The sequence below is a fragment of the Pygocentrus nattereri genome, chromosome 28, assembly GCF_015220715.1.
Source record: "Pygocentrus nattereri isolate fPygNat1 chromosome 28, fPygNat1.pri, whole genome shotgun sequence".
NCBI lineage: Eukaryota > Metazoa > Chordata > Actinopteri > Characiformes > Serrasalmidae > Pygocentrus > Pygocentrus nattereri.
In genome coordinates, this window is record NC_051238.1 from 5706622 (window position 1) to 5734195 (window position 27574).

Sequence of the window (27574 nt, forward strand, 5' to 3'; positions counted from 1 at the left end):
CTCTCTTTACCTCTTCTCTCTCTCTCTCTCTCTCTTTTTCTGTGTCTCTCTGTCTTTCTCTCTCTCTCTGTCTCTATTCTCTCTCTCTCTTATTCTCTCTCTCTGTCTTTCTCTCTCTCACTCCCTCTGTCTCTATTCTCTCTCTCTCTCTCTTTTTCTTTCTCTCTCTCTGTCTCTATTCTCTCTCTCTCTCTTTCTTTCTCTCTCTGTCTTTCTCTCTTTCCCTCTCTCTCCCTCTCTTTGTTTCTATTCCCTCTCTCTCTCTCTCTCTCTCACTCTCTCTGTCTCTCTCTCTCTCTCTCTCTCTCTCTCTCTCTCTCTCTCTCTCTCTCTTTCTGTCAATTCAGTTCAAAACAGTTCAAATCAAATAACTTTATTGGTGTGAATTGTAATGAACAATTGTTGCCAAAGCAATTAAAATATTCTAGTAGAATATGAAAATAGTGTTGAAGAATGAATGTTGAATGTCTGTCTCTCTGTCTCTCTCTCTCCCTTTCTCTCTCACTGTCTTTCTGTATTTTATCTCTTTTCATAGCTTTACATTTCTCTCTCCCTTTCTTTTCTCACATTCCCTCTTACTTTCTTTCTCCTTTTCTCTCTCTACTCTCTCTTTCTGTCTTTCTCTCTCTCTCTCTCTTTCTGTCTCTCTGTCTCCTTCTTTCCCTTTCTCTCTCACTGTCTACCTGTATTTTATCTTTTTTTCATTACTTTCTTTTCTTTCTACGTTTCTCTCTCTTTCCCTTTCTTTTCTCTCACTCCCTCTCGTTTTCTTTCTCTTTTTCTCTTTCTACTCTCTCCTTCTCCCCTTTCCTTCTTTCTCTTTCCTTATATCTCTTTCGCTCTTTTTTTCTCTTTATCAGCCTTCTGTATCTCTCTGCTCTCTTTCTCTTTTTTTATCTTTTCATAGCTTCTTTTTTTCTTCCCCATATTTCTCTCACTTACCTCTTTCTTTCCTAATAGTTTGCCTTTTCTCGCTTTCTTTTTCTCTTTCTCTCATTTGTTCTCTCTCTCTCTCTTGCTTCCTCTGGCTGTCAGGAGCAGTTTATGGGAGGGTAGCTGAGTTGGTGGATAGTTGTAGGGATGTATGTGTGTGGTGGTGGTGGTGGTGGTGGTGATGGGTGGGGGTGCTATATCGTATTCTCTCTCTCTCTACTCCACAGCAGATTTATGGGGACCCGTTCCCTCTCTAAATATTTGCCTTTCCCCCTGTACTGGGGGAGATTGATGGCGTTTGATGTGGGGGCAGGAATTGGGCTACAGTGTAGGTAGGGGTAACAGGGCAGTAAAAGCCATGTGACTAACAGTTGGTGTGTGTGGAGGGGGGAGTCATTTACACACTAGACTCTCTCACCGTGGCTTAGCCTGGATCAAGGGCTAATTCCTGCATGTCGTAATTGAAGGAGGCACAGCTCCATGGCTACGTTCGCGCTTAAAGGGTTGATGTGGCTGCTTTTTTGTCTCTAAATGGATGTAGTCAGCTCTGAGCTAATGTATTAGCTTGTGGCTAAAGCGTTACACTGGGAATACTGAGCACTCTCGTAAGCTAAAAATGGAAACACTGATACATTAACAAAAGGCACATTTGCAGTCACCTCATATTTTCACTGTAATGGAAAATGCATCTTTGAATTTTGTGAATTATAACCTAATATTTGCTGACAACAACAGACTGCATGCTAATCAAGAAGCATGCTTATTGGCTCACAGATGCCAATAAGACTGACTGCTTAGCCACTGAAATTTGGGATTGAATGACATAAGATTTTTTCATACTTTGTAGTACTGAAGCAATTCAGTCAGTACCATAAAAGTATTACATTTTGATAATCAAATCTAGTTTATGTCAGTATTTGCAAATGACATAAGATGTTTTATGAAGTAAATGGCGTTGTATGGATATCAGGACCCTTAAAGTAGTTAGACGAAGTTACATTTATTCCATTTATAACACTGTTATGATGTTTCATTTACATGTAATTGAGCAAAAGCCTATTTATCTACTCTTGATCCAGGCCTATGTGTGTGTGCATGTCTGTGTGTGTGTGTGTGTACATATACTTTTCAAAGGTATTTCCTTATTAAAGTCTTAATATCTTTTCAACTGGATGTCACCTTGTATAGACCTGCCACAGCATATCGTCCTCTTGGAATAATAATGTTCTACCTGTGTTCTGAGCAGTTTTGAGATATTGAGCCTTAAAGATTTTAGATTCCAAATAGCAAAACTGACATGTTGAGCATCTCATACATGAACATGACAGAAATATATTCTAAACGTAGAATATCAAAACCATTAATTAATTAATTAATTAATTAATTAATTAAAATTCATTAATTTTTTTGAACAGGTCAAACACAGATAGAACCTTCTAATCCTGAGAACTCACTTTCTGCAAGGAACATAAACAGTTTATACTCGTAATTTGTTTCAAAAAGATAAAAAGAGTGCCTACATTATCAGAACGCTCCATTTAATGCTTTCTATGACATTTTTTTTGCATTATTTTTTATTATTTATTTATTTTGTATGACTTTTTGCCCCTTGTTTTCAGGACAAATCATCTTTTTCTCATTCAAAAAAAGTATGGCAGATTAAAGGTGCTGAAGGTCAGTGCTAAACATTGTGTCCAGTGCAGAGGTCAGTTTGAGGTAGAAAGCATTAGTTTAAGCTTCATTCACGTTAGACAACAACCAGCTACTGTAATAAACTGTCCCAGCCAAGCAGCATATCAGGTTAGTATAAAGGCAGTGTGAGGCTTTGTTTTATGTCAGAAATCTGACTCTAATAACCCAAATGTCTCATTTTGTGAGAAAGAAGAAAAAGAGGAGATGAATGAATGAACTTAATGTTTATATTGTAATTAAGACCCCATCAGTTCAAATATGTGCTATTTATTTGCCTTTAAAACTTCATATTTGTTAAATTGAAGACAATAAGACTTTTTAAAGATCTCTGAGTTTCCGCAACATGTGTTCATGTTTCCTAAAGTTTTATGAACTTTTCCCGCTGTCACTGAGCAGAGCCTGATTGTGTGAATTCAAAGTGCTGACTGGCTCAATAGAACCTTATAGAACTAAGTTACAGTTTGTGTTTGGAGAGAGTGTTTGTTTTCTTGATAAAGTATATATATAACACCTAACACCATGTTAAGACATTTTCACAGGACATATTTTTTGCATCACACTTCGCATATGCATATCATTATGACCATCTAGAGGTGCATGTGGATTAATTGATTAAAACATGTCGATGCTTTCAGGGCACATATGTGTTCACACTAGTGACAAACTCTTGCACAAAGGCATAATGATAACGATAATCTGAGCAAAACAAATCAGACTGGAGCTATGAAGCTTGTAATGTAAACAAAGAGGCAGAGGAAAGTGGACATTCCCTCCAATGAAGACTTTCATTCCAGTGTGACATCTTCTGGGCTCATCTGTCATGAGTGTATATCTCTGGCTGCATATCTGGCATTATTGCTATAGTCCCTCCTGCTCGGGCGGCTTTGTGTCAGCTCCTGGTCCATAAGTCCGTAAGCAACAAGTCCAGTCGTGAAATTTCCTCACTACTAAATATTCCACAGTCAACTGTTAGTGGGATTATAACAAAGTGGAAGCGATTGGGAACGACAGCAGCTCAGCCACGAAGTGGTCGGCCACGTAAAATGACAGAGCGGGTCAGCATAGAGCGCAGAGGTCACCGACTTTCTGCAGAGTCAATCACTACAGACCTCCAAACATCATGTGGCCTTCAGATCAGCTCAAGAACAGCGTAGAGAGCTTCATGGAATGGGTTTCCATGGCTGAGCAGCTGCATCCAAGCCTTACATCACCAAGCGCAATGCAAAGCGTGGAATGCAGTGGTGTAAAGCGCCGCCACTGGACTCTAGAGCAGTGGAGACGAGTTCTCTGGAGTGACCAATCATGCTTCTCTGTCTGGAAATCCAATGGACAAGTCTGGGTTTGGTGGTTGCCAGGAGACGGTACTTGTCTGACTGCATTGTGCCAAGTGTAAAGTTTGGTGGAGGGGGGATCATGGTGTGGGGCTGTTATTCAGGAGTTGGGCTCGGCCTCTTAGTTCCAGTGAAAGGAACTCTTAATGCTTCAGCACCAAGAAATTTTGGACAATTTCATGCTCCCAACTTTGTGGGAACAGTTTGGGGACGGCCCCTTCCTGTTCCAACATGACTGACCACCAGTGCATAAAACAATGTCCATAAGGACACGGATGAGGGAGTTTGGTGAAGAAGAACTTGACTGGCCTGCATGAGTCCTGACCTCAACCCGATAGAACACCTTTGGGATGAATTAGAGTGGAGACTGTGAGCCAGGCCTTCTCGTCCAACATCAGTGTCTGAACTCACAAATGCGCTTCTGGAAGAATGGTCAAAATTCCCATAACCACATGCCGAAGCCTTGTGGACAACCTTCCCAGAAGAGTTGAAGCTGTTATAGCTGCAAATTGTGGGTCAACATCATATTAAAGGCTGCCAATGGGCCCAAAGTTTTACTGCACACTTCTAAAATCTAAGAATAGCTCAGATAGTTTGCACTGAGGTCCCTATAGTTACTGAAAAATACGCCTTAATGTGTAATAAGATCTGGGTTTTAAAGTGTTAACTGAGATTTAATAATACACTAACTATATACTAAATCATAATTTATAGGGTATTTTTCTTGGTTCATTTCTGCCCCTAACCTCAAAATTTACACTTTCTCGTTCTCTCTCTCTGTCTCTGTCTCTCTCTCTCTCTCTCTCTCTCTCTCTCTCTCTCTATTTCTCTCTCTTTCTCTTTTTGTTTTGTTTTTCAAAGATCTTTTTTAGTTCTGTTATGTCATGTCATACCTAAACAGAGTTTTAGTCTGTAGGCGGAGCCTTATTTTAGCCATGCCCCTGCATTTTAGAGCAGGATGTGAGACCACATGGCTTTCCCTCAAGTCTACATGGTGAGCAGTTAGATCCTGTTGTTTTGAAGTTAATGTGTCCCAAAGTCTGAAAATCAGTGAAAATATCAAGAACTGTCCTTACTGAAAAAAATATGATTTTATGTGTGTACAACTGTTCAAAGCTGTGTTTGCTGGTTATGAACTGGCTGGAGTTTTGGAATTCTGCTCATATTAAGTTAAAAATGATCTTTAAGAAGTAAAGTGTAAGTAGTGTTTTAATACAATAAACATAATTAAGCTGTAGTGTCACCCAAAGTAAAAGGATACCAAATGAAATAAAAGTCTGAAATTTGTTTTGAACTCTGACTTTGAACAGGTTCTGTAGATTAATTAATATAGTCCTGCAATACAGGCGACAATGCTTAGGGGACCAACTTCTGTTTCCTAGAATAGCTTCTATATAGTGGTCCTGATTTCGTAAAGACAATAGTGGTTATTGGACCATTTTAAGTTTGTGCAAGTTTGCTTTAGCCACATTACACTACATCATTAGAAAATATTGTTACTGACTGAAGAAAACCTTGTATCTCCATTTTTGCCATTTTTCAGTTTTAGACATACTTTAATAATGCCTACTGTCCTTTACATTATGTGTAAAGTTCATGATGAATGGACCAAAAGAAATTCTAAATTACTTGGAGATACAAGGTTTTCTTCCAACAACACACACACACACACACACACACATTTTCTAAGCTGCTTCTCCGTCAGGGTCGCGGGGGGGTGCTGGAGCCTATCCCAGCGGTCATTGGGCGGAAGGCAGGATACACCCTGGACAGGTCGCCAGTCCATCGCAGGACAGACAGACAGACACATTCACTCACACCCAGGGGTAATGTAGCATGTCCAATTGGCCTGACTGCATGTCTTTGGACTGTGGGAGGAAACCGGAGAACCCGGAGGAAACCCACGTAGACACGGGGAGAACATGCAAACTCCCTTCCAACAACAGCGAAATGCAAATAAACACAAATACAGTAAAAAAATTAACACCGTTTTTGGATTCAGAAAAGTTGTTGATGTTCAGTAAGTTAATTTGAAGGATAAAGTTTGGTTCCACATTTCCCTGATGCCCCCAGCCATCTCATAGATTTGTTAAATTCCATCACCAGCACAACTGATTTGATATTGATTAGCCAAACACACACACACACACACACACACACACACACACACACACACACACACACACACACACACACCGACTCTCTCTCTCTCTCTCTCTCTCTCTCTCTCTCTGCCCCCTCCTCTCCCATAGCATGTCAGTGCAGAGAGGTAGTGGAGGAACCTGAAACATGTGGATTATTCCAGAGAGTGATGGAGGGGTTCCCAAGAAAAACCACACTATTTTGCCTCATATTAAACTATTAGCTTCTTAGTGGAGCCAGGGGATGAGAGAGAGAGAGAGAGAGAGAGAGAGAGAGAGAGACAGAGAGAGAGTGAGGTAAGAAAAGAAATGAAAACAAGCTGAAGTTGTTTGTAGGAGAAAGTAGCGCTGCAGGAAAACCTTCCAGCAGTTTACTCTCCTGCTCAAATTCACAGCAGTGGCATGTACACGTTCAGAACGATTTACTGCAACTGGCTTCCTCTCTCTCTCTCTCTCTCTCTCTCTTCCCCCTTCTGTCTCTCTCTCTTTCCCCTTCTATCTCTCTCTTCCCTCATTCTCTCTCTCTACTCTCTCTTTCTTTTTTTTACCCTTACCCTACATTTCTCTCTCTTCTTTCACTCTTTTTTCCTTCCCTCTCTCTCCTTGTCCTCTCCCTCTCGCTCTCTCTCTCTTGCTCTCTCGCTCTCTTTGTCTCTCTCGCGCTCTCTCTCTGTGCCAGGAAAAAGGCATGATCCTGCAGTCGGAGGGCTGAAAGTATCTTCTTCCCATTCGCACCTGTTGTGTCAATATCGTATTGAATGTTTCAATGTGCATCTGTGTACATGAGTGACAATCCGCTAACGCATGTGACTAACTGGCCATGATGGCCGCGGTATTTAAGTTCAGACAGTGATGAAGTACGAGACTGTATAGGATTTAGGGGTACGCTCCCACAGAACATAAAGATTTAGTTCCTTTTTTGCTTTTGGCCGTCTCACAATCACATAAGTGAGTAATGGAACCAATTTATTACACAACAATTTAGCCATAAAATAACATCAACCTATCCAGATCAGTACCATAAATCACAGAGCCATGAGAGAATCTTCCCCCTCGCACAAGTGAGAGAAAGAGAGAGAAAGAGAGAGGAGAGAAAGAGAAAGAGAAAGATAAAGAGAGAGAGAGGGAGAGAGAAAGAGAGAGAGGAGAGAAAGAGAAGGAGAGAGAGAGAGAGAGAAAGAGAAGGAGAGAGAGAGAGAGAGAAAGAGAAGGAGAGAGAGAAAGAGAGAGAAGGAGAGAAAGTTAAGGAGAGAGTTAAAGAGAAAGAGAGGGAGAGAGAGAGAGGCTGGAAAGTACAGCGTGAAATGCAATGATGAAAGAATCTGTATTTTTTCAATCAGCCATGACAGAAGATGGGCAGCGACAGGAGTAATTGTTAGTAATTGTAATTGTGATTATAAAAATATTCTTTATTAATTTTTGTTTATAGAGCACATTTCATACCGCTGGCAGCTGAAAGTGCTTTACAGACAGGCGATGGAGCTTAACAGTACTAGAAAACATATGAGTAATTATAATCATATAAGACAATAGCACAGATCAAATTAAAGAGATAAATACCAAAAATATGAAGGACTGATTAATTAATTAATTCAAATTCTACAATTGTATAAATTGTGTGAATATTTCATGACGAATGGGCCAATAGGAATGTACAGTGGCTGACAACACCCTGTCCTCGTGAGACCTGCTAATTCATTTATGTCCTCTGTGGGGGACATGAGTCCCCAAAGGATATTTCCAAAACCATATAAGCCACAGTGCTGCAACCTGGTGCGCCACATTCTGGCCTTTCTAATGATATGTCTTTGGTTAGGGTGCATCACTCGCAACAGGACTTCTGACTTATTAAATCTGCTTCCATGTCAGCAACCACAGTTTTGGGCACAAGTTTTTACTGACATGGGTAAAGCTTTGACCATCTTACAGTATACTTTTTTGACGTCTGCTGTGGTAGACACTGGAATTTAATCAGTTTTTAGATATGACAATAAACGTGATTTTATTTGATTTGAGCTGAAATTTCATGAGTCACTAAAAATAAAATCGTTAGATAACACACCCCAAATAAAAAGAGTGTAAGAAGTAAATATTTATTTCTGCAGCACTTTTAAAACCATTGATGTTGGAAAGTGTTTTACACACTCTGTGTCATAACACAATAAAAGAGAAAGCAAACAAGCTAGAAACAAAAAAGAAAATCAAGATTAGCAACAAAAGAAGCGCATATCCTACACATCCTCATTCTTTCTTCATCACACATCATCATTCTCTTTTGACAAAAATGCTTGAGATTTTTTTATTAGCGCTTTGTAAAAAGCTGCCCAACTTGAAATCAGTAGCTACAAACAATTATGTTTGTGGGAGGAGCAAAGGAGCAAACGATGGGTCAGTTTGACTATGTGGTTATCTCATTAGCTCTGTGTCCCAGCCAGAATGTCCTGGATTCCCCACCACAGTGACATCAGTACTAATGATATGTCACATTAATCAAGCAGTTAACGCTCCTACTCCTGAGCCCTGAGCTCTCTGCTCTGAAATGGCCTTTTGTGTGAGTAGAGAGAAAGAGAGAGAGAGAGAGAGAGAGAGAGAGAGAGAGAGAGAGAGGGGGTAGCCATGGTGTTGAGTAGTGCCATTGTCCCTGTGTGCACCTCCTTAAAAGCAAAGACTCAAAGGTTTTTCAAAAAGAGCACCTCTCTCTCTCTCTCTCTCTCTCTCTCTCTCTCTCTCTCTCTCTCTCTCTTTCTCTCCCTCTCTCTCCCTCTCTCTCTCTCTCTCTCTCTCTCAGGGTGCTTTACTGGCATGACAAAGATATAAGATATAGATGTATTGAAAATATAGACCCTCACAACTGCATTGTTTTAAAACCCATGTGTCAAACACGAGGCCCACAGGCCAAGTCAGGTCCGATTCGGCCCACAAAATTATTTTAAATTTCTATTAAAATAACTCCATTTCACCCCGAACTGCTCTACACGTCCCAGTATGGGCTACACTGTAATGTGTGCTCCCACCCCCTCCCCAACAGTGATCTATGGGTCTGCACCACAACAACAAAGCAAAACAAAAAGGTGTGTCCAGTTCGAGGGAATGGGCGGTTTTAAAAAACCTGCTGTACACTGGGGGCATTTACAGAGGTTTAACAGTGATCTGCAGCTGATATAGTCTATTATTTTATATAAAACAATTTCTTTTTTTAAATGATTTTTTAATTGTTCAGGCATTCAGTGCCTGGTTTTTGCTGTTTTAGTTTTGGAATGTTTTGAATAAACAATGGTCAGTTGGGGTCACAGCAAAATGTTAAATAAAAAATAAAATAAAAACACAGCTGGCCCTCCGATTTGTTGAGATTTTTAATCCGGACCAGTGGTTGAGTAGTTTGATACCACTGACTTAAAGTGTCCATATTGTACATTTTCACTGTATTTTTAATGGTGTTAATAAACTACATCCAACTTGAAAATTGTAAAGCTATTTATCTCAACAAAATCATTAAGATAGAATAAATAGAGTAGAGTAAATACAAATAAATAACGACTGGAAGAACACATGATTAGCAGACCATTTTCTTCGATGGTGCACAGCACTGTGTGTATTGAAAACAGCAATAGGAAAGGCTATAAATGGCATCTCTCACTCTTCCTTTTCTCCGTTACACGTTGCTCCATATCATCTGTGTGTAAGCTAGCGTGGCTCCGTTCAGCGGTGTGAATTGTGTGGTGGCCCCTGCGCGCGTGAGGCTGTGTTGGGGGGTGAAGTGGAGGCCAGGGGGGGTAGAGTGGGGCGTCCCACGTTTGGCAAAGGGCTCGAGGACGGCCGGTTGTTGATTTGGAAACAGTGCGACACAAAATATGCACAATGATTGCAGAGCACTTCAGCTGAAGAGCCGCAGCCACCCGCACCATGACCCCCTCTACCTCTCCCTCTCTCGCTCTCTCCCTCTCTCAGTGCTGGAGTCAGTGATGTGTGACGGGTGGTCCCAGTGGGTACAGGGGGTTGTTGGAAGGGGTAATAGGGTGGGGCAGATAGACTGCCAAGAGAACTAACCTCACTTAGCCCCCTCCCCATCCCCCCGCCACTCCCTCTCTGTCAGACATGAAACATCTCACTCCGTCTCCACTCGACACGCAGACAGCTTGGATTTCAAGGCAAGTTCTTTACTGTCATTTGCCAGAAGAAAAGCGAATATTCACAGCACAGTGTGTTTATTTCTTCATGCTCTATATGCAAATAACAATAAAGCATCCGATTGGTTCCAGTTGACACTCATACCAACAGGACATTCAACATTTCCTGCATTCAGAAAAAAATCTCGGAAACTGTCTCTGGGTCAGTGCCCCTCTTGGCACTGGGGTGGGACCCTCAAGGGTACATCTCAGTACCTTTAGTCAGGGAACATAACTGAACCCTAATCCACTGGAAATGATGTGTTCTAAGCTGCACTGACTCCACTCACCCCGCCTTGCCTCTAGGACTTTATTCTACTGCTCTGTTTTAAAACATTCGGTTATGAAAAGGAACAAATACCAACTTTTCACCTGGAAAAACTCATTGAAGGTTCACAATTGGACTGCTGTTGTACCTCTGAGGCCACATTTACACTGTTTGTACCTTGACTGATGAAAAATGTACCTTCACAGAGCCTTTATTTATAACAGTGTAACAACTGGAACTTTTGTACTGGTGCCTATTGGTGCAGAAAAACCCAGTAAAATTCAATTGGCTCAATTTTCAGATTATCTGAACATTAAATTAGAGGAAATGAATAAGATCACATAATGCAGGTTATGTCATTATTCTAGCAACAAAAACAACAAAAAGCTAAATGCTAAACCTTGCTAACCACAGTAGAGTAGCTCTGGTTGCTAGCACTAGCTTAACCAACTTCTAAGACTGATCTTTGTAGGTGTGGAAAAGAACTTTGGAGGTGTGGTTTCCTGAAAAGTATAGAACCTGTAAAAAAGGCAAAGAATGGACACAATAAATACAGAAAAATATCACATTGAATTCGGATGTTGAGATTTCTGTGGTATTTTCTATGTTTCTGTATTTTCCTAATGCTAAAACTGTACCTAATCTGTATCTGATGTGAAATTAAAAAGGAAATAAAAAGAGTATATTACTGGGTATATCACTAACAATGAAAAGGACTACAAAGGATAAATTATTGGGTATATTACTAGAAATGAAAATGAAAATAAAGGGTATATTACTGGGAATCAAAAGGAAAATAATGGGTATATTACTCAGAATTTAAAAGAAAATAAATGATATAATATTGGTAATTAAAAAGAAAATAAATGCATTTTGCACTACTTAACAATGAGGTATAATACATTCAATGCAAATTAGGCAGCTACAGTTTCATTTAGCTTTATTCTGAATCATCACCCCCTCCATTTAACTGATGTACACAGTATTATATGTGAACATATCTGAGCTGTTCCAGGTAGAATAAGTTGTACAAAGTGCATTTAGCAGCTCTGCATCATGCTTAAAAAAAGTGCATAATTCTCTTTCATTTGCATATTCATGAGCTACAATGGCTTTATTAGATCATTCAAAATTCAGTGAATGCTAAGACTAGTCTTCTGCTTCCATGTCCTAGATAATAACAAGGAGAACCGCAAAGCTTGTCATTAGTGATGTTTTAAAATGCTAAGTTTAGTTTTCCAGATTCAGATTATTCCTACACTAAATTCCTCTTCTAAATGGCTCTCTTAATGGCCGTTCTCCACTGGCGGTGTGTCTTTGTCCAGGCACAGGCTCTAAACTGGCCCTGCTTCAAACACGGCAGCTACTTCACAAATCCAAACCAAGGAGTTAAATATAAGGACGTGTTATTAAACACAAGAGCTGGTCTGCACTACTTTGTGTAAGTGTTTGTGTCTGTATGAGCGAATTACACCGATTTTAAAACAAAAGGATAAAAGATCAAAAGGAAAGCGTGGGTCGTTTTCAGATGATAACTTTCGCACCAATAAAAGTGAACGAACCACACCATTCCTTTATTCGCTAACCCATTATTTCAGCTCTTTCTGCGTGCACAGTGCAGCTGCAAAAGTCAAAAAGGATTTGAAAAGCGTGGGCAGTAAGCATTAATTTCTTTAAAAATACGAAGATTAGATTAAAAACAAACACACAAATTAACAATACACTGTGACTCAGTGTGTGTAATGTGATAAACTCTCCTTTGAGGAAGCGCAGCAGCTACATTTATCATCCAATATCTAGTTTATCTGATCAATCCTTTGTTAAATTACAATCCCATTTCCAAAAATTTGGCATGCTGGGCAAAATGTGTCTAAAACAACGCCATGATGTGCAAATCATTTAAACTCAACATTTAATTGAAAACAATATGAAGACAATATATCAAATGTTGAACCTGAGAAGTTTATTCTTTGAAAAATACATTTTGAATTTGATGCCAGCAACATGTTGGGACAGGGGCATGTTGACCTCTGTGTTGCATCACCTCTTCTTTTAACGACCCTCTGTAAGCATTTGGCACCTGGACTCATTTACTACAGAACCATGCTGTTATAATACATGCAGAATGTGGTTTTACATTGTCTAGCTGAAATAATCAAGACCTTCCCTGAAAAAGACGTTGTCTGGATGGCAGCTCATGTTGCTCCAAAACCTCTATATATTGATGAGTTTTATAGGTGGCTTCACAGATGCCACCTACACTAATGCACTCAGATGCTGGCTTTTGAACTATGCAGTGATGACAAGCTGGATTGTCGTTCTCCTCTTTAGCCAAGAAGACATGGCATCCATGATTTCCAAAAATGATTTCAAATTTTGATTCATTAGACCAGAGAACAAGGTTCCACTTCACCTCAGTACATCTTACATGAGCTCGGGCCCAGAGAAGTTGGCAGAGTTTCTGCATCCTGTTTAGTTGTAGTTTTTTCTTTGCATGGTAGAGTTTTTACTTGCATTTATGGATGCAGTGATGAACTGTGCTCACAGACATTGGTTTTCAGAAGTGCAGAGTCCTGCAAAAGTAAGAGTAATGTTATCTCAGTACCATTATCTCTGTCAAACATTCAGTTCATTATCCCATCTGGAAAAATATGTACACATGTATAAATATTCACTTGTATATTTAAAAATGACTGTATAAGTACTCACTGCTATCCATGCACACATTAGTAAACCCATTTATCCTTGCTATGTTTTACAAGGGAAATTTGTCAGTTTATTGCCAAACTATTCCCAGTCTGGGAACAGCACAGCATCCCAAGCAGAGTAACCCTGCCTAAGTCAACTTTTCGCTGTTTAGGTCTACAATGCTAGTTCTGAATACTGGCCTGTCCCAACTGTATAAGAAACATTAATACTAAATTATATATCGCTGTTGTTGGAAGAAAACCTTGTATCTCCATTTTGTTTTTCAGTTTTTGACATAATATGAAAAACCTGTTTACATTGTTTGTAAATTTCATGAAAAATGTACTAAAAGAAATTACCTGGGGAAAAGTCTGGGTCCAGTGACTTGCATTAAAAGTAAAGTAGGTTTTTTCCTTCTCCTGTAAAGTTACCATTTTGGAAATACAAGGTTTTCTTCCGGCAACGGCGATATACTGTGTACTAATCAGTATGCTCAGTATGCCGTGAGCTGTGTCCTTGTAGGCCACTTTGGAATGTGTAAAAGGGCTTTGTTGTGGACTTTTCAGGCATGTCCACTTTGCCTTACGCTGTGGGAGAGCAGTGTCCAGCACCACTGTAGTCAAAAATCCATTGTAAGTATGCGTGAAGCTAGGTTGATTATGCGCAATTTGAACTTTTGTAAATATACTACATACTGTAGAGTCAAAAAGCAGCCAGAATTACTGTTATACAAATCGGACACAGCCTACACAAACTCATGAAACTCTCCACTGAAAGACACGTGACTTCTCTCTAGTATCAATTAATTTCGGCAGTGCTCATCCTCTGGATCTGAATTAGTCACCCCCACTATCTCTCTCTCTCTCTGTCTGTCTCTCTCTCTCTCTCTCTCTCTCTCTCTCTCTCTCTCTCTCTTTCTCTCACACATCTCTCTCACTCTGTCCACAGCCAGTGAAAACATTAACATAAGTAAGCGGTGTGTAGTGGCCGGGCTGCCGCGGAGCTGCATGGTTGGCTGCTGTGACACCAAACACGGCGTGAAAACATCATTGTGCTGGAGAGATAATAGAAATGAAGCGGCTGGAGATTGCAGTGATTGCCAGAGCCGGACCTGCGGACTAATGTAATTGTTCAGGCTCTTGTCTCTGTTGATACAGGCTCTTCAGGAAGCATGTGATTTAGCTAAAAGCCATCTTCACGCCAAGTAATTAGAGACGCCATTTGGGGGATGGCATTAGCCTCACGCACACACACACACACACACACACACACACACACACACACACACACACACACACACACACACACAATTTAACACTATGCTCTGGGTGTTCAAGCCATTAGTGGTGAGATTAGTTGCCTGATGTGACAATGAGAGTGATGTTCATGCGTTTTTTAAAGGGCCATGTCATGGAAAATTACAATTTTCTCCTTTTTTTGGAAATAAGGGAGTTAGAGCTAAATTTGGATACTAAGTGGCAAAAACAGATCCTTTTTAACTTGCTGTTTTTGTGATGTCACAAAAACCAGCACATTTGCATACAGTATATCTCTGTATTTATAGCTCTGCCTGAAGATATAAGGAGAATTATTTCAACACACAAATAAAAAGGGCAACGGTGACTTGTTATTTCTGATGAACATGAATGAATCTAATGCATATGAGTGAAAAAATGACAGTTTTAATGATGGTTGACGGAGAAGACAGCATATGATTAGTAACCAGCAACATGCAAACTGTACCAGTTTAGATGAATGCGGGCAAGCAACAGGTCGCCCTTTTTATGAGTGTGATATAACTGCTTATTGATGATTTTTAAGGCGTTCATGACCAAATTTTTTAACTGATAATAAACTAATTTAAACTAATACCAGTTCATAAACACTTTATTTTAAAGTGGTACAGAAGATGGTCATGCAGAAAAGAAGTATGATTTTTTTCATACAACAAAACAGCACAAATTATATTTTATAAGTGGACCTTATAAGAAGTAAAAATATAAAGAAGTAAAATAATGTAGGATATTGGCCCTTTAATATGACTTTGCTTCATGTGAGGGGTACATGTTAGCATGTGTGTGTATGCGTGTGTGTGTGTGTGTGTGTGGCGTATGTACTCAGACAGAGGTATTACACTTGACTGACTTAAGTAGCTGGTGCACATAAGTGTGTGTGTGTCATCTCTCATTGAGTTCACACAGGGTCTGAAGTCAATATAATAATTAAACCTATCCAGAGTGTTAGTCCACACACACACACACACACACAGCTTCATATTCACACACTGCTTCAAAGAGTCTCACTCAATAACACTTTTACAGAGAAGTATAAATGCCAGTTCATGCCTGGCAGAAGAGAAAGAATCACCTCTTGCCTGTTTCTGGCAGCAGTATGTCAAAATAATGACCTACTTTCCCAAAATCTTGACTTAGTTTCTCAAAACAGTTGCTTACTTTTTTGAAATTAAAGTTATAATTAAACATAATTCTTGTTATAATTCAAGAAGAGAAAGCTTGAGATACTGCATTGAGATTTCAAGAAAATGAGTCATTATTTTCAGATATTAAGACAACATTTTGAGATAGTCATTATTTTGAGATATGAAAACACTGTTTTGAGAAACTAAGTCATTATTTTGAGATAGAATGTCAAAATCTCAATAAAATAGCCAAGCTTTTCAAAAAATGAGTCAAATATTTGAGAAATAAAGTAATTATTTTCCGATGCAAATCAATATTTTGATGTACAAAAGGCAAATATAATTTTATTTTGCCTTTTATAAGGCAAAGTTAATATTACTGTCATTAGTGTGAGTCTATGTTTAAAATTTCATGATTATGAAACAAATATTTCCAGAAAAAGTAATTACAAGATACCTAAGATACCAAGTCATGATGGGGATTATGAGAATTGAAGTCATTATGACAGTACAAGTCATCCTTTTGAGATAGAAAGTCATTGTTTTGAAAGAAAAAGTCAAGACATTAAATAAATCTTTATTTTGGGATACTGAGTCAATATTTTGAGAAAATAAACCATTTCAAGAAATATAATTTTGTTGCACTGCCATGATTTCCAGAAAAGAAATCATTATTTTGAAATACTATGTCATGATTTTCAGAACATAAGTCATTATTTTGAGATAATAAATCAACATTTAAAGAAAAAATATTATTTTGAGATACTAAGTCAATATTTTTACTTACTGCTGCTCGAAACAGAGAAGGAAAAAAAAACACAGGTGATGCTTTGTCCTCTACCTGCTGGGAAAGAGCCTCCAGAGAAGCGCTGGCTCTGCTATAAAGGAAAGAAAAAATGTAAACAAAAGGAACGAACAGTGAATTTCTTGGATGGAGATGATGTTTAATGGCATTATAAAGACTCACAATTCCTTTTATTTGTTAAAACCCAGTTGTCGTTAAGTTCTACAAATTCTTACAAACACTTATTCTAGCCCCAAAAGAGGAGTGGATTCTGGGAAGTTTCATTTGCATTCACTCATTGCTCGTTGCTCTTTACAAGATCCAGTCAGCCTGTGTGAATATCTGTAGCTGAGTGAGGAACTCAGGCCAGACATGCACTCACACGGCTCTGTTACACAAGCAGAGGCGTTTCAATCAAACTTGAAAACAACCATTGCATGATTTCAGCTGGTGAATAAAGTTTACTACCACCTGCTAGCTTCTAAAATCTGAAGCTAAACGTGGGAAAGATGATGACAGGCATTAAAAATCCTTTAGAACTAACATTTCTCAAAAACACCTGACCTTCATGAAGCCCTGACAATGAAAGTCTATGAAAGCAATAAGCCGTGAGAGGCTCTGTGTTACTGCGATGTAAAAGTTTGTGCTCACTTTTGTGAGACACTGATCGGGCATAACATCATGATCACCTCCTCGTTTCTACCCTCATTGTCCACTTTATCAGCTCCACTTACTGTATAGCTGCACTTTGTAGTTCTACAGTTACAGACTGTAGTCCATCTGTTTCTCTGATACTCTGTTACCCTGTTCTTCAGTGGTCAGGACCCCCATGGACCCTAACAGAGCAGGTACTATTTGGGTGGTGGATCATTCTCAGCCCTGCAGTAACACTGCAAGGGTGCTCCTAGGCATGGTGTGGCTATTGCATCTATAAGCTGGTGGCCAACAGAAAATAAGATGAAATACACAATTTGTCAAATAGTAATGTAAGTTATATTTACTAAAAACCGACAATCGATATTTTGCCAAGAATGTAGAGTATGGTATCATTGCCAAGCAACCGTGGACTGCTGAGTGTTTCCACATTTGAAAATTTGATGCGTGTAATCTATTCAAGTTAGATTCTTTAGACTTTTATGCTGCTGTTTTACAGCTAATCAAACCGTAAGTGCTTTAATTCAATACTATGATATTAATGATGGACTTGTTTAGGCTGTTGCCTCTTTTAGCCTGTTAGCTAGCTGACCAGCCCAGTTCTAGTTAAGAACATAAGTGGTCAGCCCCTCAGTTTAAACAAAAAACGGGTTCCTACTCCATCAGTACACTCGGTTGTCCATATGAGCAGCTTGAGAGTCAAAGATTATTCCATTAAAAACCCGTTAAAGTGTTGTAGAGATAGAGTTCAGTTGTTGTGAGGTGGTCTGCGTGTGTATATCATTAATTTTACAACAGCTGTAAACGTGGCTCAGCCAATTAGATTTTAGAACTGAAACTATCTTTCTTATATATTATGCATGAATGTATCGATCTATCTACAATATGTGTATATATGTATATATATCCATCTTGTAGATGTAAAGTCAGCTTAACGACAGCTCATCTGCTGCTGCACAGTTTGTGTTGGTCTTCCTCCAGTCCTTCATCAGTGGTCACAGGATGCTGCCCACAGGACGCTGTTGGCTGGATATTTTTGGCTGGACTATCCTCAGTCCAGCAGTGACACTGAGGTGTTTAAAAACTCTTGCAGCACTGCTGTGCCTGATCCACTCAGACCAGTTCAACACACACCAATACACCACCACCACATCAGTGTTACTGCAGTGCTGAAAAAGATCCACCACCCAAATTGTACCTGCTCTGAGTCCACATGTCCAGCGTCATATCCAGAGGTTGGCTTCAAAGAATAGACGCATGAGTGCTGCCAGCATTGTAGCAGACTTTGAAGAAGAGGGAGGTCAGCCTGTCAGTGCTCAGACCATACGTTGCACTATGCATCATCTCAGTCTGCATGGCTGTCATCCCAGAAGGAAGCCTCTTCTGAAGCTGACACACAAGAAAGCCCGGAAACAGTTTGCTGAAGGATTGGATTACCAGAACCATGTCCTGTGGTCTGATGAGACCAAGATAAACTTGTTTGGCTCAGATGGTACATGTGTGGTGGCGCCCTGGTGAGGAGTACCAAGACAACTGTCTTTTGCTTACAGTCAAGCATGGTGATGGTAGCATCATGGTCTGGAGCTGCATGAGTGCTGCCGGCGCTGGGGAGCTGCGGTTCATTGAGGGAAACATGAATTCCAACATGTAATGTGACGTTCTGAAGCAGAACATGATCCCTGCCCTTTGGTTTTCCAAATCGATAATGACTTCAAACACACCTGCAAGATGACAACTTACCTTGCTGAAGGTAAAGGTGATGAACTGGCCAAATATGTCTCCAGACTGAAACCTAATTGAGCACCTGTGGGGCATCCTCAAGCAGAAGGAGGAGCGCAAGGTGTCTAACATCCACCAGCTCTGTGATGTCATCATGGAGGAGTGGAAGAGGATTCCAGTAGCAACCTGTGCAGCTCTGGTGAATTCTCTGGTGAGTTATTTTCAGAAGACAGTAAATCTGTACTGCTATACAAGCTGTACACTGAATGCTTTGAGTTATATCCAAGTTTCATTTCTATAGTGTTGTCCCATGAAAAGATAAAATAAAATATTGGCAGAAATGTGAGGGGTGTACTCACTTTTGTGAGATATTGTATCTATGTAGGCAGAATACAGTGCAAAATCAAACAACATCATTCATTTACTTAATTTCCAGTCAAAACAGCCATTGAGAAGCCATCAACAACCAATGATTTACTTTAGAAATTTCGATCTTCTTTAGAAAATGTGGCACTGCTTAAAATAAAAAGGATGAGGCAGAAAAAGCCCCGTGGTACAATGATAAAACCTATACCTTAAAACAAACAGTTTGGGAACTAGAGAGGAAATGGCGACAAACCAAGCTGGAAATGTTCCACTCTGCCTGGAAGGACGACCTTATAGAGTATAGAAATGCTCGCTCAGCATATCTGGCCTCGCTGATCGGAACAATAAATATAATCCTATAATACTGTTTAAGGTGATTTCCAGAATCACAAAAAATCAGGCAGGTTCTGAACCACAAATCCCAGCAAATCTCACCAGTGAAGTTTTTATGGACTTCTTTAATAATAAAATTGAAAATATTAGACAACAAATTCAACCCACAGTATTAAATCCAGCTTGGCTGTCATCTGATTTGGCTGATATAAAACAAAACACAGTTGTAGAAAAAAGGCTGGAAACTTTTTACCCATTCCCACAGCTAAAGCTAGAGAAGATTATTTCTTCTGCAAATTGCACAACCTGCATACTCGATGCAATTCCCTCAAAAAAGAAGTATTGCCAGTTATTATAAACCCTCTTTTAACTAAATATTAAACTCATCCCTTAGTCTGGGCCATGTACCCAAAGCTTTTAATATAGCAGTTATCAAACCTCTGATCAAGAAACAAAATCTTGATGTTAGCGTTTTGTCAAATTACAGGCCTGTTTCTAAGATTTATATCTGCATTTATATCTAAGATCTTAGAAAAAGCTGTGGCCCAGCAACTAAACAAGTAACAAAACAGAGGTTCTCCTTCTGGGTCCAAAATTGGAAATAAATAAATGAACAGATTTAATTTTAAATCTTGCTGACATTCCAGCCACACCTGGCCCAGCAACAAAAAATCTTGCCGTCATAATTGATTCAGATTTATCACTCGATCAACACCTAGGCAGCATCACTAGGACAGCTTTTCTACATCTTCACACCATTGCCAAGATAAGAAATGCCCTGTCCCTGCGTGATGCAGAAACACTAGTACACGCTTTTATTACGTCTAGGTTAGACTACTGTAACGCGCTACTGTCAGGATGCACAAGCAGGAATTTAAACAAACTCCAACTAGTCCAAAACGCCGCAGCCAGGGTCCTCACTAAAACTAGAAAATTTGATCATACCAGTCCAGTGCTATCATCATTTCATTGGCTGCCTGTTAAATTCCGTATTGATTATAAAATTCTTTTATTGACGTATAAAGCCCTACATGGCCTCGCTCCTGAGTACCTGCAAGACCTTATTTCCCATTACGAGCCATCACGACTACTCAGATCCCAGAAACTCTGGAGTGATCTTCCAGAAAATGTTCAGTTTAGCTTTTGGTAGGTAATGTTCCCCCTTAGATAAAGGCAGCAGATCCAGGGGTCCATGGGCACAGGGAATTACAGTAACCTGAGACGCTGGTGCTGTCACCCCGCTGCTCAGGTTTGTGGATGGTGGAGTGGAGGGATGCCAAACTGTTTCAGAGTGCTCTCGTGTCTGTGTGTCCTTCTGGTTCTCTCCTTTTAGTTAAGCTGTTATAGTCAGACTTGCCTGAGTCATTAGCCACACTTAACGTTTTACGTACAAACAGACAGAATAAAACTACTTCCATCTCCCTGCCTTTTTTCCGACTATATGACCCCCCACATGTCCGGCCGGGACACTGAAGAACGATTGACTGTCGAGCCCTCCTGCTACCCACTTCAGACCAGCTGCCCACGCCCCAGCTACCACCACCTGCCTTGGACTGGTTGACCGGAAAACTACATTGATGTTGTCATAGACTCCTAGTTATTACTACTACTGATACTACTGCTATTAATATTAGTAGTATAATCATTTGTAGGTAGTCTGATCAGAGGAGGCTCACCCCCTGGTGAGCCTGGTTCCTCCCAAGATTTTTTCCTCTTCCTCAGTTGTAAAAAGCAGTTAATAAATTTGATTTGATAAGAAATTTAACATAAATACACATTTTTTCAGTATTTAGTGTGTCCACTCTTTGCCTTGTTATTACAGCTTCCATTCTTTTCAGGAATCTCACTTTCAGTTTTTCAAAGAAATCTTCACAGCTTTTTTCGCACACCTCCCAAGTTCAGTCTCAGAAGTTGGTTTTGCATTTTCTACTTTGCACAGTCCAATTAATCCCAAACAGATTCAGTGATGTTGAGATCTAGTAGCCAGTTCATTGTTCAGAAAATCCCCATTCATCCGTTCATCCATTATTTCGAAAAAATTCTAAGTTTTGATTGATGTTGCTGTTTTTCATACAATGAAAATGGTAAACAAACTGACATTCTGTGGTGGTAAAGTAAGCTGATAGTATAATCACCATTTGACTTGCTGATTATGTCTTTTTGAAGCTGATGGAGGGTTTTAGGGCATTCTGAGGGCGGAACGAGCTGTTTTGTGAAAGCAAAGTCGTGTTTTGGGGTTTGAGCGAGCTGTTTTGAGAAAAGGAGCCCGTGTTTTGGGACTCATGTTTAAGCAGCAGGGGAAAACCATAGCCGCAATATCTCAAAACGCCACTGATGAATGTGTGAATCACCTGTGAACATCAAACATTTATCTGGAACTCCTCCTGAGGAGAATGTTATTGTAAGGACAGGGGGGGGCTGGAACACATCCAGAGACAGAGTTAGTAAAAAAGAAATAAAAAAAAAAAAACATAATGCTTAGCAGCTCTTTAATACTTAATAAAAACAGCCTCCCTAAAGGAGTGGACCCTGGGTGGGCTTCGGCGAGATGCAAAGGGGAAAAGGCATGGAATTTACTGGAATGGAGTGATTGGCTGATGGAGGGATAAACAGGGAGAAACACGTCTGAGGAGAGGTAAAAAGGAGTGAAAAAGAGCCGCCAGTGGTACCTCCCTCTCTCCCTCTCTCTCTCTCTCGCTCTCTCTCTCTCTCTTTATGGGGTTACCCGATTCCCTGACAGTTTGTTTTAAATTTGACCACGCAGATGTTTCTCTGGGTGACTGACTTTTATAGTTTAGAAAAGATTATATCAGTTTCCCCACAGATTGTGTTACTGTATTTAAAAAAGAAACGACTGCAGAGAGAGAAGGAGAGGGAGAGAGGGAGGAGAAGGAGGACAGAGAAAGGGGGCCAAAGGGATTTTTTTCTTTTTTTTTTTGCTGGGTGTGGGGGGATGGACTGGTCAGAGAATGCTGTAGGTCTTTAAATCCTGAGAGAGAGAGAGAGAGAGAGAGAGAGAGAGAGAGAGAGAGAGAGACAGAGAGAGAGAGGAGCTGGAATGCTGTTGGAGTGCTCAGTTTCAGAGGAGCCAGGTTTGGCTTACAGCATTAGACACAGATTCTTTCTAATTTCAAAGGACAACATAAGCGTCAAATTTGAGGATATTAGTTTTTGATAGGCAGTCGGGGACACGCTGAGCAGAAACACACTGTTCACATTACGGCCCTCAGCGTTTCATCTACAGCACTCAGTCCTCCTCCCATCTCTCCATCCCTCCATCTCTGTCTCTCCATCTTTTCTCCCAGTTCCTCCATCTCTTCTCTTGATCTTTCCATCTTTGTGCCTCCATCTCTTTCTATCCCCCCATGTTTTTTCTCTCCATCCCTCTATTTGCTCTCTTTATCTCTCCGTCTCTGTCCTTCCATCCTTTCCCTCTGTCCCTCCATGTTCTCTGGCCATCCCTCCATCTGTTCTCTCTATCTCTCCATCTTTGTCCCTCCATTTTTTCACTCAATCCCTCCATCTGTTCTCTTTATCTCTTCAACTCTGTCCCACCATCTTTTCTCGCTATCCCTTCATCTCTTCTCTTTATCTCTCCATCTCTGTCCCTCCGTCTGTTCTCTTTATCTCTCTATCTTTGTCCCCATCTATTCTCTTTAACTCTTCATCTCTGTCCCACCTTCATTTCTCTGTTTCACAATATTCTTTTCTCTATCTCTCCATCTCTGCCGCTCCATCTTCTCTCTGTCCCTCCATTTTCTTTTCCCTATCCCTCCATCCATTTTCTTTATCTCTTCATCTCTATCCCTCTCTTTCTGTCTCTTCATCTTTTCTCTTCATCTCTTCATCTCCATTCTTTATCTTCCTTCTCTCTATCTCTGTCTGTCCCTCGCTCTTCTATCTCTTTCTCGCCATCTCCATCTATTCTCTGTCCCTTTATGTTTTCTCTGTTTCTCCACACGTCCCTCTATCTTTCCATTTCTCTTTCTCTCTCCATCTCTGTTCCTCCATCTTTTCTCTTTCTCTCCGTCTCTGTCCCTCTATTTTTCCTGGCTGTCCCTCAGTCTTTTCTCTTTATCCCTGCATCTGTACCTCCTATCTTTTTCTCTGTTCTTCCAAATTTCTCTTTATCTTGCCGTCTCTGTCCCTCTCACCTTTTTTTTGCCTCTATGGCCCTCTGTCCCTCAATTTTCTCTCTCTTTCTTGTCATCTCTGTCTCTCCATCTTTTCTGTCTCTTCTCATGTATTTCTTCATTTCTTTCTTTATCTATCTTAGACATTCTTTCTATTCTCCACCCCTTTATCTCGCTATCTCTTTTTTATCTTCTCTTTCATGTTCAGTACTTAATTCCTTTCAAACTTCCATATCCTTCTGTTTTTATTTTTCCATCTTTGCTTTTCCATCCCTGTAATTATATCTTTTCTCAATCTGTCTCCCTCCATGCTCTCTCTCTCTCACTCACTCAGGCCTATCTTCCATCTCTCTCTTTCTCCAGCTCTATCCCTCCATCTTTACTCTTGATCTTTCTCATGATCTTTCTTTTTCTTGATGCTTTTCTCTCTTTCTCTTTCTTTAGAGATCCACCACAGAGAGATCAAAACAGCTTTTGTATGTATTTGAAATCCCTTCACACATTTACATACCACTGCAGCCGAACTTCGAACTTCTGTAACTCTAAGATTACAATTTTCTTATTAAATGGTTTCCTGGATTTATTAAATGTTTACAGTGCATGAGTGATGCCTGATGGATCTTATCAGACATTAGAGGCTGAGAGGAAAGTGATAGACACCCAAGAAACTGGCAGGTGTGAGGAATTAAAAACCCCGAGTATAGCCAAGAGTCAGCATGAAAAGAAAACTGGAGCAGGGAATCGAGAGGCTTCAGTGGCGAAACCGAGCTGAAAAGCAAGCAAAAACGGAAATGAAGGGGGAAAAAAAACGAGTGTGTATCTTTTAGCTCGCACGCCCCACGTGTCAGAAAGTGTTCTCCCCCTGTTCCTCTGTCAGGACGAATTTAAGAGGTCATCCATCCACAACCTTGCGCAAAACAAAACCCCATCAACGCCACTTCTTACATTTCCCTACCAAAATATGTAGAATAACAACAGGGACAACAACCCAAAGATTAAAGCGGTGGAAGGCCGCCACTGGCCAAATGAACCCTGCTGTGCTTTCCATCTGTCAGACAAGGAGCAGAAACAGAGAGTGAAAATGATTCGGAGAGAGAGAATGAAAGGAGACTTGGCCTTCGCTCTCCACTTTATTTTTCTCAGGCCAAGACTCAGGTTGCGAGTACAAAAGTTAAATGTTCACAGTCAGGATGAATGGACCATAACTTGCACAACTTCTGTCTCCAAGGATGATCCCCATAAAGGAGCCTTCACACTTCCCCTTCTCGGATCAGATATTTGCGCTTTAAAGTTGGAGAAAAACCTAACAAAATTTTCCACTTATTGCAAATGTACTTGATCCGGTAAAATGTATTTGGCATCTGAATTTTGCACTGGAGCTATGAGGCTAATGTAGCTAACAAGTAATGAAAGCTCATAGTGTATGATATCAAATTGCATTCAAAATGAACACATTTGTACAATTCATACACAATTTTACAATAAGTGCTATGTCACTGCACAATATTTATAGTGCACCTGTAGACAACTCAGATTTTATCTCACACTTTTAATCTTTCAATATTTTGCACATTGTAGAGTTTATATATAATTCCCCAATTCCCCAATTCCAAAAAGTTGTGATGCTGTGTAAAATGTAAATAAATGTAAATAAAAATAGAATGCATTTTTTTGCAAATCTTATAGACCCATATTTTATTCACAATAGAACATAATACACATATCACATGTTGAAAGTGAAACATTTCACCATTTCATGAAAAACATTAACTCATTTAGAACTTGTTGGCAGCAACGTATCTCAAAAAAGTTGGGACGGGGCAACAAAAGGCTGGAAAAGTAAGTGGCACTAATAAAAACAGCTGAAGGAGCAATTTGAAACTAACTCACATGACTGGGTATAAAAAGAACATTTTAAAAAGGCAGAGTCTCTCAGAAGCAAAGATAAGTGGAGGTTTACCAATCTGCAAAAAACATCTACAAATTGTGGAACAATTTCAGAAAAATGTTCTTCCACGTAAGACTGCGAATACTTTGGACCTCCCACCTTCTACAGTACATAATATAATCAAAAGAGCCAGAGAATATAGAGAAATCCCTGTAGGCCACAAGGCCAATGGTCAGTATTGGATGCTCATGATCTCCGGGCCCTCAGGCAGCACTGCATTAAAAACAGTATGATTCTGTACTGGAAATGCATTGGATCAGGAACGCTTCCAGAAATCATTGTCTGTGAACACAGTTCGCTGTGCAATCCACAAATGCCAGTTAAAGCTGTATCATGCAAAGAAGAAACCACATTTAAAGAGGATCCAGAAACACTGCCGCCTTCTCTGGGTCCAAGCTCATTTAAAATGGACCAAGGTGAAGTGGAAAAGTGTCCTGTGGTCAGGTTCATGAAAATTTAAAATTATTTTTGGAAATAATGGGCACTACATCCTCCAGACTAAAGACCTCCCAGCTTGTTATTAGCACACATTTCAAAAGGCAGCATCCATGATAGTATGGAGGAGCATAGGTGCACATGGCATAGGTGTCTTGCACATCTGTGCATTTGGCGCATAATGAAATGAAAAATCCAGCAAAGAAGATCCAGAACTGCTGAGCAGCTAGAACCCTACATCAGACATGGGATAACATTCCTCTGCCAGAACTCAATTGGTCTCCTCACTTCCCAAACATTTACAGACTGTTGTTAAAAGAAGAGGGGATGTTGCACAATGGTAGACATGGCCCTGTCCCAACTTTTTTGAGATGTGTTCCTGCCATCAAATTCTAAATGAGTTCACGTTTTTTCATGAAATGGTAAATTGTCTCACTTTCAACATCTGATATGTGCTTTATGTTCTATATAGTGAATAAAATATGGGTCTATGAGATCATTTTTTTACATTATACACTGCGTCTCAACTTTTTTTGGAATTGGGGTTGTATTTTTGACACTCACCTTTAAGTTAATAACATGTACATTTTAAACTTACTTAATGATGATGCAGCTTTATTACCTGCATTTATTATATATTGTTGGCACTGAGGTCCAATGCAAAGCAGTGTAAATGAGAAAATGAATATGAGTAAAATAGCAGGTTCATTTTTATTCTGTCAGGCTACATTTAGATTCAGACAGAATTCTTTTGGGCTATATTTAGATAGAGACTAAATTTTGTGGGCTACATTCAGATCTAGATAGAATTTTCTCAGGCTACATTCAGACTCACATAGAATTTTGTCCATTTTTTGTCAGGACACAGTCAAGGGTTGAGCTACAGTTGGCTTTAGGCAGAATTTGGTCATTCATAGTCAAGCTCAGACAGAAATTAATCAGGTTATAGTTCAGTTTAGATTGAATGTTGTTGGGCTATGGTCAGATTTATATACTACAGTCACGTTTAGGCACAATTTTGTCAGCTACAGTTGAGAACAAATAGAATTTTGTTGGGTTAGATTTGAGCTTAGTTTGACTGGGCTACAGTTGGGATCTGACAGAAGTTTCTTGTGTTATAGTTCAATTAAGCTAGAATTTTGTTGGCTGTAGTTGGTTCAAACAGAATTTTGTCAGCTAAAAAAAAAAAAACGGGGTGGGATTGGGAAACATTTTTTGTTGGGTTATAAAGGAGTTGAGACAGAATTTTGGTGGGCTACGGTTGGATTCGGAGAGCATATTGACAGGCTACAGTAGGGCTGGCACAGAATTTTATTAGGATGTAAAGTGGTTCAGATTGAAATGTTTGTACTTTTGGTTGGATCTTGGGTGTGGCCAAAATTCCAAGCCTGACTGAAGCTCAACTCACGCAGTACAAGAACAAGCCTTAAAGCATGTCTCTATCTATGTCTCCAGATCTAGCCAAACTTTTTGAAATAGACTCTATCTGAAACTAGCTCTTATGTTGCACTTAAGGACAGCACACATTGTTTTCTCAGAGCTTTTAGCAACACTTTAGGATGGC